Source organism: Pan paniscus, chromosome 8, assembly GCF_029289425.2.
Source record: "Pan paniscus chromosome 8, NHGRI_mPanPan1-v2.0_pri, whole genome shotgun sequence".
NCBI classification, from domain to species: Eukaryota; Metazoa; Chordata; class Mammalia; order Primates; family Hominidae; genus Pan; species Pan paniscus.
This window is the reverse complement of record NC_073257.2, coordinates 146,768,330-146,781,120: the sequence shown is the minus strand read 5'-3', so window position 1 is coordinate 146,781,120 and position 12,791 is coordinate 146,768,330. Positions and strand designations below refer to the sequence as shown.

The following is a 12,791-nucleotide window of genomic DNA, read 5'->3' as shown; positions in this document are numbered from 1 at the left end:
GTCCTGTCTACACTACCTGCCTGCCCAGCAGATCCACCCTGTCTACACTACCTGCCTGGCCAGCAGATCCACCCTCTCTATACTACCTGCCTGTCGAGCAGATCCACCCTGTCTACACTACCTGCCTGCCCAGCAGATCCAGCATGTCGACACTACCTGCCTGGCCAGTAGATCTACGCTATCTACACTACCTGCCTGCCCAGCAGATCCGTCCTGTCTGTACTACCTGCCTGGCCAGCAGATCCACCCTGTCTACACTAGCTGCCTGCCCAGCAGATCCGTCCTGTCTGTACTACCTGCCTGGCCAGCAGATCCACCCTGTCTACACTACCTGCCTGCCCAGCAGATCCACCCTGTCTACACTACCTGCCTGGCCAGTAGATCCATGCTATCTACACTACCTGCCTGTCCAGCGGATCCACCTTGTCTATACTACCTGCCTGTCCAGCAGATCCACCCTCTCTATACTACCTGCCTGTCGAGCAGATCCACCCTGTCTATACTACCTGCCTATCCAGCAGGTCCACCCTGTCTACACTACCTGCCTGGCCAGCAGATCCACCCTGTCTACACTACCTGCCTATCCAGCAGATCCACCCTGTCTACACTACGTGCCTGTCCAGCAGATCCACCCTGTCTACACTACCTGCCTGTCCAGCAGATCCACCCTGTCTACACTACGTGCCTATCCAGCAGGTCCACCCGGTCTACACTACCTGCCTGGCCAGCAGATCCACCCTGTCTACACTACCTGCCTATCCAGCAGATCCACCCTGTCTACACTACGTGCCTGTCCAGCAGATCCACCCTGTCTACACTACCTGCCTGTCCTGCAGATCCACCCTGTCTACACTACCTGCCTGTCCAGCAGATCCACCCTGTCTACACTACGTGCCTGTCCAGAAGATCCACCCTGTCTACACTACCTGCCTGTCCTGCAGATCCACCCTGTCTACACTACCTGCCTATCCAGCAGATCCACCCTGTCTACACTACGTGCCTGTCCAGCAGATCCACCCTGTCTACAGTACCTGCCTGTCCAGCAGTTGCACCCTGTCTACACTACCTGCCTGTCTAGCAGATCCGCCCTGTCTACACTACCTGCCTGTGCAGCAGATCCGCCCTTTCTATACTACCTGCCTGGCCAGCACATCCGCCCTTTCTATACTACCGGCCTGTCCAGCAGATCCACTCTGTCTATACTACCTGCCTGTGCAGCAGATCCATCCTGTCTACACTACCTGCCTACCCAACAGATCCACCCTGTGTACACTACCTGCCTGGCCAGTAGATCCACGCTATCTACACTACCTGCCTGGCCGGCAGATCCACCGTCTACACTGCCTGCTTCTCCAGCAGGTCCACCCTGTCTACAGTACCTGCCTCCCCAGCAGATCCACCCTGTCTACACTACCTGCCTGGCCAGTAGTTCCACGCTATCTAGACTACCTGGCTGGCCAGCAGATCCACCCTGTCTATACTACCTGCCTGGCCAGCAGATCCACCCTGTCTCTAATACCTGCCTGTCCAGCAACATTAGTCCTTAAAAAAAGCAAACACACAAAATCAGTGTCTATTTACATCAGCCAAATATTATGACTACGATTTGAAATAAATTTGTAGACCCATGTAAATAAATTTTAAAACTTAATGAGGATATAAAAATGACATGAATAAAGCCTGAAAATCATATTATTAGAATGGAGGACATAGTGACATAAAACATCCGTGACTGTAGACTCAGGGCAACCTAGACTTAAAAGTCCCATGTGGTCTTTTACATGTAAAAAATGAGAATTAGTCTAAAAGTCAATTTTGTCTAAATTTTGATTTTTGGTGAGTGTACAGTCAAAATAGTTGTGAAAAGAAAAAAATAAAGTTGTCAAATTTCATGTAACCTATGTTATTTGGAAATTTAAAATAAGTTATATAAATATTTATAACAATGTTAAACAATTTCATAAGTGGACTGAATAAAACATAATATTTTATCATATACAATAGCTCCTGCCTTCCTGAGGAAAACATAAAATCAAAGGGCATGAAGGAAGGATTTTGGTTTCACTGCAGAAACATAATAAGACACCAAAGTGTGTGTTTGTGTGTGCGTACATATAATTAAACTACAGAATATAAAATAGCATCTAATATACATCAAAAATGAGTTTCATAGAAAAATTCATTTTACATATATGTCTATAAAATAATAAAATTTATTCAGCCTCACAATTACTTTGTGAACTGGAAATAACAATGAGTTGTCATTTTATCCAAATCTAAAAAAAAACATGCATACAGTATCAAGTTCTGGTTAAAGTAGTAGATGAACTTTACATGGTACATAAGAGTATCTATACAGTTTGTGGGCTGCATCTTGCTAGAATATATTACATTATAAAATGCACCATTTATTTACTCTGCGATCAAACCCCCAACTTGCCCCAAGTGGAGGAACCCTCAGACATTTGCAGAGGAGTCAGTGTGCTAGTAAGCAGCATTCTTTACAAATCTATGAACATCAAGGTCTCCTTGGAACAGATGCTCTGTGAACAATTTATAAAACTCCCTCCTGTTAGACACTTAGGTTGATTCCATTTTTAAATCAATTACTGAATAAAACACACTCCATCGTGTGGATGAAATGCTACCTTAATTTGTCAAAGCTATCATTTTCTAAACTTTTCTTTTTAATTCAAATCATTAATATTTTATGACCAGATCAATACTGATTCATTGTTTTAAGCTTCAAATGCATTATACAGTTGGGCAGAACACATTTCCTCTCATCAATCTTCTTTTCCAGGATTTGTCAGGTATTCCTGACATTAATTCACTACTAATATGCACAGTTTCTCTAATCATGGTCAACAAAGATCTGACAGTGCATTGTCCCTAAACGATCCATACTTGCCTCACTGACACCATGTGGCCCACTTCCCATCTATAATCTATGTCTGGGTGTGAAGCCCTTCCCATATGATCCCCCGAATGGAACTTTGCAAGTTCGAATTCACTGGGTCACAGTGTGATAGTGTGAAGACAGGAGGACGTTAAGGGAAGGCTATGGGTGAGTTGGGAAATGTGTTAGGCAGGGTCAGAGATGACCACATCCTAAAAACAACACTTAAGGAGGGAGATGACAAAACAGTCAATGAATAACATGACTTTTTCCAGTGAAAGTGCCATATCTAATCCTTTTCCATTTTTGTTCTCTGAGCTTCTTTCTTAGGGAAGATCCTTCTTGAGAAGCCCCTGCTGAGTATTAGGAAAATGCATTTCAGGACCTCTCATCAACACACCCTCTTTCTTTACCACAACCACATATATGGGGGCATAACTCAACATGTGTAAAAGACAATCTTCTGCTTTTCACTGAACCTCCAGGAATTCAGGACAATAAACGTCTACATGGAGACCAACAGGTGAGTTTTTCTGCCCCTTCTTTCATAACACCGTTCTTCCCTAGTGAAGTCCACACACATCCTTACATGGCAGCTGTGGGTATATCAACTGGTCTGACCCTTTTTAGTCACAGAGCCTGAAGTCTCTGCTAGTACCTGCTGAGCACAGGGTCATGGGTGAGAATGGGCAAGTCTTTTTCTTTCTCTGGTTCCTGAACTTCCCAGGCTCTCTCACTTCTGGATCCTGAATACCCAAATCCCAAGCTTCCTTCCCAGAACCAACACCTCCTCCTCATTAGAAAGATACCTTTGTTCTGTGCTTACTTTATCAAGTCTTGCTCTTTCCCTATCCACTGCCTTGTGTCACCATGTGTGTCTTGGGGCCGGTGGAAAGGTGAACAGAAGCCAGTAGAGAGTAACCAGCACCAGCTTCACAGGAATGGCATGACCTTGATACGATAGCGGCAGTTTTCCCTTAACATCCCTGCCCCCTAAAGATTTCAGATCATATGTCACACTCTTAAGTAACAGCGATTTGTCTTTCACGGTTTTAATCATATTGATTAAAAGCATTTGTCTTCTCCAGAACATCACATTAAGTCATCAAAAAATATAAACCTTAAAAAGATGTAATTATTGGAACTGAAAAACATAAAAGGTGAGCTTTGGAAATATCTTTGAGCAATTTATTCATTATGAACACATGTAATCTGTTGGAACAAAGTTCTAGGACAATCCAGGTCATCCTTCAATATTTGCAGAAAACAGCACAAAGAAAACTTGATACTTATACTTAGTTGGAAACTTTATGCCACAGCCATTAAATACAGAGATCATATAAAGGAATAGAGGAAGCTGTTGAATACTAAACTAACTCAAATCATCAATATCCTTACGAAGTGCACACTGAATTAATGTAAAAAGTATTTAGTAAACAAAAAGTATTTTCAATATACAATTAAGACTGAAAAGTATTGAGGCCTCATAAGCTGAACCTGACACAATAAATTTAAAAGGGAAACTAATTTGGAAATCAGAAAACCATCTAAGGAATTTGGGAATTAGGCTTCTGTTGCCCTCTCTGCTACTGACGGTCAAGGCCTCCTCATTGTATTCTGTCCTCCATATCGCTGCTGATTCCCATTTTGTCTATTTCCATTTACCCCACTACTACTTGCTCAGGTCACTCTCCTTCATCGTCAGTGTTTGTTCAAATCCCTCAGACCCATCCACTTCCCATCTAAACTTCCCTCCCCTTTTCCCGCTCGTTGGCTCTACCTCCCTCCTCTCTGTTTTCTCCTCACTCTCCTGCCCCACCTCGACATCCACAGCGAGGCAATGAAGAAGCCCCCGCCAAGGAAGAGCCCACTTCTCAGTGGGACACCGGGAAGGTAAACACCCAACACTCACCGCTAGTGGGAGGCGATTGCGCAGAAGCACGAGGGTTGTTACAGGATCGGGCAGGTCCCCTACCCCAGTCTCGGACTCAGGGTCCTGTCTGAGGCGGCCACCCCGAAGCGTGGGGTTTGCGGAGACGTAGGGCCTGGCGGAGGGAAGGATGGGGAAGCATCTCAGGGAGGACTGGCGTCTGCCGAATCCCAGGGCTGCCCTGAGGGGCCAAGAGGGGCGAGGGTGGGGACGACGGAAGACAAGCCACATGCCGAATGGGGACCTGACGCGGCGCGCGACAGGATGGGCGGACGGTGAAGAGACCTAGGGAGGAAGGGCCGGACAGGGGCGACCTCAGTGACGGAACCGGACACAGACGCAGATCTGGCAGCTGAGCGACAGGCTCCGGAGCATTTCCGGGCGTCGCGGGACTCCCCGCCGACAGGAGGGCGGTTGCCGAGCCTGTGACATCCGCGGAGACCAGCAGGCCCCGGGTGTGGAGGATGCCGCAGGAAGGGGACTGCGTGGCTGGGTTTGGCCACAAAAAGCGGAGGGCACTCACCCGAGCGGACCTTGGCTCCGGAGAACCCGTTTCCCGGTCAACAAAACACGTCGCGCGAGGGGCGGGGCCCGTACGTGCAGGGAGGGGAGGCAGAGAAAAAGGCGGGGCCGGGCCGGGGCGGGGTCTCGGGCAGGGGCGGGGCCGGGGCGGGGCGGGGTCTCGGGCCGGGGCGGGGCCGGGCCGGGACCGGGGCCGGGGCCGGGGCCGGGGCGCTTACCGACCTCCGGCCGCCGCTGCGCGCGTTTCTGGCCCTGCCGGTGTCTCCGCCGGTTGAAAGCGCGTGTCTGCGTCGGGTTCTGTTGGAGTGAGTTCGGTGCGCCGTGGGTCCGCGCTGCTTCCACCCAACTTCCTGTTAGGTAAGAGGCGCGTGAGGCTCCTGTGCCGGGGGCGGTGCTGCTCCCGAGTCGGCGCGCGGCGGGGACGCGAGTCCGTAGGTGCTGGCGGGAGCGAGAGTGGGGCGGGGACCCTCGCGAGCCCGCACTCCGCCTCTTCGGCCCCACACGGCGTGACGCGCGCTCGGGCTCCGCGTTCGCGTCGAGGCAGAGGCCTAGTAGGGGTCGGGCCCGGGGCTGGAGGGGCCGGGACCGGGCGGGGTGCTGCCCTGGACACCGCGCCGGCAGCTGTTCCGCGCGGGTTCGTGTCATTCCTATTTTCAACCTGTCCTGCTCCGCACCTGAGATGATTTCTAAATTCGGTACCTTTGGGACAGGCGTGGATGACATCCCATAATTTACTTCGTTATTAATTTCTAAATGTAATACATACCACTCTCTAAAAGTATTTTTTAATTTGAAATATATTTGTATATATGTACCTATATATTTATTTATTTCTGAATTTTGTCTCCAGTACATATAATGAGGCTTGTAAAGTGGATAGTGTTCAGGACATAGGTGGATTTTGCTTTTAAGTAGTAAAGACTTAATTGGTGACTTACTGGGGCTATTTGATAAGGATTTTTTTTTTTTAATGAACATTAAAAACAGTGAAATTGTATTTACGGATTTCATTAGCTTCATTTATATCTTAATTGGTGAAAACTGTAAGTTAATAACTCATTTTTATTTCCTTTGGAGATTCTTAAGTTTGTGCTACCAATGATTATTTCCAAAAAAGGCACACTTCTGGTTTTCCCAGAACTAATGCTAGCTTCTCAATCTTTTGAGTTTACTTGATATTAATGTTTGACCTCAAATCATGTCACATTTTTGAAGAAAACTTTCTCTTAGCCAGTGGAACATAAACCACCCTGGAGTTCATATAGAGGAGGGGTTCAAATGCCTCTGATAGTGTCGTGTTAAAACTCATGGCCAAACCCAAGGTCACATAGCTTTCTTTCCATGTTTTCCTCTAGAATTTGTATAGTTTTGTCGTTATAAAATGGGTCTTGTCCTAGACCCCAAGAACAGGTTTTTGGATTTCACATGGGAAATACCTTTTGGCAAGTCACAGAGTATAGTGAAGTTAAGATAGTTTATTAGCGACTACTAAGCTTCATAGCAGGGCGTCCTCAGAAAGCAAGAGGAGGAATGCACCTGTTGTAAACATATAATTTTTTTTTGAGACAGAGTTTCTCTCCTGTCACAATGGCATGATCTCGGCTCACTGCGACCTCTGCTTCCTGGGTTCAAGGATTCTGCTGCCTCAGCCTCCCAAGTAGCTGGGATTACAGGTGCGTGCCAATATACCCGGCTAATTTTTTGTATTTTTGGTAGAGACTGGGCTTCACCATGTTGGTCAGGCTGGTCTGGAACTCCTGGCCTCAAGTGATCTGCCTGCCTCGGCTTCCCAAAGTGCTGGGATAACAGGCATGAGCCACCCGGCGCCCGGGCTTAATGTTTGTTTATATAGGTTATTAAGAATCAGTTTGTGACAGGCTATTAGTATTGTTACTTCTCTTTGTTACTGTCGATTTTAACAACAATTTATGTGTGTACTATTACCTTTAAAGTAAAACTTATTTTTAAACTAAGAATGCTTTTTGTTCTTAACGTTCTGGGACATTTAAATAAGTTTCGTGTCTTTATTAACTTGTTCCCACAATCATAAATATTTTATAACCAAAAGTGCTCAACCCCCTAAATATATAATCCAACAAATTTAACATGTGTGTGTGTGAGAGAGAGAGAGAGAGAGACAGGGTCTCACTCTGTCACCCAGGCTGGAGTGCAGTGGTGCGATCATGGCTGGCTCATTGCAGCCTCAAACTTCTGGACTCAAGCAATCCTCCCACTTCAGTCTCCTGGGTAGCTGGGACTACAGGTACGTGCAAGCATGCCATCTAATTTTTTTTTTTTTTTTGTAGACATAAGGGTCTTGCTATTTGCCCAAGCTGGTCTTGAGCTCCTGATCTCAAGTGATCCACCCGCCTTGGCCCTTCATGTGGAAAATTAGAAACCAAAATCCCCTGTGAATCCAGCGCACTCGAGGTTCATTCTCCACACCCAAGGTGAGGCAGCCACAGGGCCAAGCTGCGGTCTTGGAACAGAAATGTAGCATCAGGAAAGCAACTAGAACACCCGCCACACTGATAATAACCTCCGTAGTACTAATAACACTGCATCTGTGATGCTAGTGTTAGCACCCGTTGTATACAGAGAGCACACCCGTCGGGGTAACTCAGAAGCTGCCGTCCACATCCAACCCCGGGAACATGGATGTGTCCCTCAGTGCGCACATAATGCTTGGAACGCGGAGATGACATCGTCACCTAATGCTACACGCGTCACACTCATATAATCCCCGGAACACGCATGTGTCCCTCAGAGCACACACGTAACCCCTGGAATGCCCGTGACACAGTCAGACTCACGCCACACCCGTCACACTCATATAACCCCCGGAACACGCATGTATCTCTCAGAGCGTACATACCGCCCGGGATGCAGACATGGCCTTTGCAGCCCACACGAGAGGGTCTGCAGCTCTGAGGATGGAACCTTCCGGCTCTCGCTGGGGCGCTGAGTTGACAGCCTCTGCTGGCCTGGGTTTGGGCTGGATTTGGCCTCTGTCATGAAACTTCATGTTGTTGTCTCTGCCTTACTGACGTGGTATTGCCACGGTTGTTTTAAAAAGTAGTTTACTTCCCAATAATGTCATACTTCTGGGAAACTTGCAACAGCACTTAGTATGCCTTCTCCTTTATCTCCAATTCCCCAGCTGTTATTGCTGTGCCAGATTTGCAGCTTCACAAAAAATACCCCCGTGTGTTTCACCAAAAGCAGGAATACTCCTCCAGGTGATCCCCAAATAACCCCCAATTTAGGAAATACACAGTTTCTATGTGAAAGTCCAGTCTACAGACCTATTTCACTTCACTCCCTGCCCTAGGTGGGAGAAAAATGTCTATTTCCATGCGGGCCCAATTTTCCTTTTCGGGAACTGTTCCTGAGACTCAGTTTTCTGTTTTTGTTTTGTTTTGTTTTGTTTTGTTTTGTTTTGTTTTGACGGAGTCTCCCTCTGTCACCCAGGCTGGAGTGCAATGGCGCCATCTCTGCTCATTGCAACCTCTGCCTCCCATGTTCAAGATATTCTTCTGCGTCAGCTTCCCGATTAGCTGTAGTTACAGGCACCTACCACCACACCCGGCTAATTTTCTGTATTTTTAGTAGAGATGGGGTTTCACCATGTTGGCCAGGCTAGTCTTGAACTCCTGACCTCAGGTGATCCATTCGCCTCGGCATCCCAGAGTGCTGGGATTACAGGCGTGAACCACTGCATCCGGCCGACTCTCAGTTTTCACAGCCTTAACAGATGTAAAGAGCAGAGATGACTCCAAGCTGGGTCTGCCCAGCGTTTCCTCCTAAACATGTGCAGATCCTGTGTTCCTGGCAGGAACATCCTGGCCTGGGGCTGCGCTCTCCTCACTGCAGCCCACTTGGAGGGGCACCCATCCATCCCACCACCACTGGCGATCTCACTTGGAAATGGCAAATATTCATTTACAATCACAAATTTCATCCTGTCAAGCTCCGCATTTCACTTTGCCCCTGGTTTTCCCTGGCCTTAGAACCGTGGACTCCAGACCCCGAGTTCTCCTGCCTGCTGTCCTCTCCCATCCAGTCTGCTACAGCTGCCTGCAGTCCCACTCATGGGGACATGGACTCCCAGGTGTCTTGGGGATTTTATGTGGGTTCCCCCAACCCATTCACCCAGTGCTGACTGTACTTTTTTAAGGCTTTTTCTAGATAAGTCCTTCAAGTCACAGCAGTTACGATATCTAAAAGTAGAAAAGTTAATGTTGATTTTCTAAAGACAAAAAAACAATTCATTATTAGATCGTCTGTGAGACGACCCTCAATTTTTTTATCTTTTTTTTGAGGATAGAGTCTCCCTATGTTACCCAGGCTGGAGTGCAGTGGCACGACCTTGGCTCACCACAGCCTCCACCTCTCGGGTTCAAGCGATTCTCCTGTCTCAGTCTCCTGAGTAGCTGGGACTACAGGCACCTGCCACCATGGCTGGCTATTTTTTGCAGTTTTAGTGGAGATGGGGTTTCACCATGTTTGCCAGGCTGGTCTTGATCCCCTGACCTCCAGTGATCTGCCTGCCTTGGCCTCCCAAAGTGCTGGGATTACAGGCGTGAGCCACCGTGCCCAGCTGCCCTCAATTTATAAATCAAGGAAATACTAGTTCTCTGGAACCAAAGTTCATGTTTGAAATAATTAGGAAAGAAAAATAAAATCTCATTGCTGAAAGAAAGGCAAATAGCACAATTGATTATTGAAATTGCAGAACAGGGCTGGGTGCAGTGGCTCACTCCTGTAATCCCAGCACTTCGGGAGGCTGAGGCAGGCAGATCACCTGAGGTCAGGAGTTCAAGACCAGCCTGAATAAGATGGTGAAATCCCATCTGTACTAAAAATACAAAAATTAGCCTGGTGTGGTGGCACGCACCTGTAGTCCCAGCTGCACGGGAGGCTGAGGCAGGAGAATCGCTTGAACCCAGGAGGTGGAGGCTGCATTGAGCCGAGATCGTGCTACTGCACTCCAGCCTGTGTGACAGAGTGAGACTCCGTGTATTAAAAAAAAAAAAAAAGGAAATTTCAGAAGAATTTACTGGACAGACTGTTACCTTGCTGTATTCTCTAGCCCTGTGTTAGCAGTTACAAGGTATTTTAGGTTTAAACACTTATATTTTAGTCATTTGGTATAGTTAACTATCAAAAAGTCCTGTCCACATCATGACAACCTATATAAAATTTGGAAACCTCTTCATCTATGCAATGGAAAATTGGTAAAGTAAGTGTAGATATTTAAGTTAATGAATTATTAATATTTAGGTACTGAAATGAGTGAGGGAATGTAATTATGTCATAGTTCTGGCGTGGGACTTGGGGGGGCTCCCTCTGTTGCCTCTTGCTGGACGACAAATTCGTGACCTGTGGAGACTGAAGGATAAACTGTCACCTTCATCGGAAACCCTAGTCCAGAAGGAAAGTCCTCATTTCAGGATATACCACTTTGTCCCATGCATTTCCTTTTTCTTGTTCTGTTTTTTGGAGACAAGTCTTGCTCTTTCGCCCAGGCTGGAGTGAAGTGGCCTGATATCGGCTCACTGCAACCTCCATCGCCCAGGTTCAGGCAATTTTCCTTCCTCAGCCTCCTGAGTAGCTGGGATTACAGGTCTGCACCACCACACTGGCTAATTTTTTTTTTCCTTTTAGGCGGAGTTTCGCTTTTGTTGTTAAGGCTAGAGTATGATGGCGCGATCTCGGCTCACCACAACCTCTGCTTCCCAGGTTCAAGCGATTCTCCTGCCTAGGCCTCCTGAGTAGCTGAGATTACAGGCATGTGCCACCACGCCCAGCCAATTTTGTATTTTTAGTAGAGATGGGGTTTGTCCATGTTGGTCAGGCTAGTCTCGAACTCCCAACCTCAGGTGATCCGCCTGCCTCAGCCACCCAAAGTGCTGGGATTACAGGTGTGAGCCACAGAGCCTGGCCCTAATTGTTTTATTATTTCCTAGAGAAAAGGTTTCACCATGTTGGCCAGGCTGGTCTCCAGCTCCTGACCTCAAGTGATCCATCTGCCTCAGCCACCCACAGTGCTGGGATTACAGGCGTGAGCCATCTTACCTGGCCCTTTTTATTTTTATTTTTGAGACAGGGTGTTGCACTGTTGCCCAGGCTGGAATGTAATAGTGCGATCTCAGCTTACTGCAACCTCCACATTATGGGGTCAAGCAGTCCTTCTTCCTCAGCCTCTCAAGTAGCTGGGACTGCAGCTGTGTGCCACCATGTCTGGCTAATTTTTGTATTAGTAGACATGGGGTTTGGCTGTGTCGTACTGGCTGGTCGAACTCCTGGGCTCAAGTGATCTGCCTGCTTCAGCCTCCTAAAGTGCTGGGATTACAGCAAAAAATAATTTTTATTTTATGTCTTTTATAATTTTGTATTCTAGGGTGTAATCCCTAGAATAATTTTGTATAAGAAAGAGTCTTGTGTGCTAAATCTTTTGTCCTAAGGTAAACTGATTGGTGGTTTAAATATATTTTTTAAAAAGTACACGGCTAAGACTGGGGGTTTAAGAAAATGAGGAAATATCTGGAAAAGTCAAAGAGGATTTATGAAAGGTGGGCCTTACAAAACGTTGTGTGTGTAATTGGCTTGGCTGGGATTGAAAAGAATTTGTTTATAATTTTTTTCTAAACATTGGTGTCAGGGGTGCACTGATACAGGACAAGTCTGGTTCTACAGAGTTTAAACATCAAGGTTTTTTCAAAGTACTGAACTTCTCTTAATAAAATTGAAAATGGCTTGGATTTTGTTTATCTGCCATCTTTTAAATTACAGACAGTTTTTATTTGTGTCACATTTTTGTTAGATATATTTAATTTCCCTGGTTTCAGGTTTAAAATGCTGTGCTCTTTGTTTAAAATGGTACTTTCATTTCTTGAGGAAGAGTTTTCCATTGGAAATTTTTCAGATTCACATCTCAGAGGTTCAACTTTTACAATATCTCACAGCATATAATTTGCAGGTCATAGATTATTGCCTTCAGCTTTTTCTCCCCTTAAGGAGGCCTGTGATAATAACTCTCTCCTTCAACTTGTTTATCAGGTTTTGTATCTTTTTTCTCTGGTTCCAAATCAGCTATTGTTGCATGACCCTGAAATGTTTATCTTGAAGGCCTGGAAAGGCAATGTTTTTCTCCAGTATACTTTAATTCTGTACTCTTGGTTTTTTCTCAAGGTGTTTGACTTGTTACCCTTCTACCCTTGGGCATTTTCTTCCTGTGACTGATTACATTCAAGCATCTTTTCCATCAAATTTAACTTCCAGGTTATCTAATGAGCTTTCCACAAGGAGAAACAATCAATCACACTTCAAAAGATTTCCTTTTCCTTTTTGGCAGATGGCCTGAGAAATAAAGATTTTACATTTTATCAGAATGATTTATTGTGTTGCACTTATTAGATCTTTTTGTTATTTAAAAAG

The 12,791-nt window shown here is 46.2% G+C and overlaps 2 protein-coding genes across 16 annotated transcripts in view; one reads left to right on the top strand and one right to left on the bottom strand.

Moving 5' to 3' along the window:
• Positions 1–5,480, bottom strand: part of LOC129393264 (zinc-regulated GTPase metalloprotein activator 1A-like) — a 59,327-nt gene extending 53,847 nt beyond the window's left edge. For both annotated transcript variants that reach the window (XM_063607940.1, XM_055093552.2), the window contains exon 1: positions 5,353–5,480. The gene's annotated coding sequence lies outside the window, so the exon portion shown is untranslated. The remainder of the gene's footprint in view (positions 1–5,352) is intronic.
• Positions 4,653–12,791, top strand: part of LOC117977862 (olfactory receptor 4K3-like) — a 29,394-nt gene continuing 21,255 nt past the window's right edge. Inside the window, exons 1-3 of one of the 14 annotated variants that reach the window (XM_055093562.2) lie at positions 4,653–4,792; positions 6,921–7,024; positions 7,658–7,801. The gene's annotated coding sequence lies outside the window, so the exon portion shown is untranslated. The other 13 variants (XM_055093560.2, XM_055093557.1, XM_055093559.1 and 10 more) reach the window with 13 other exon arrangements.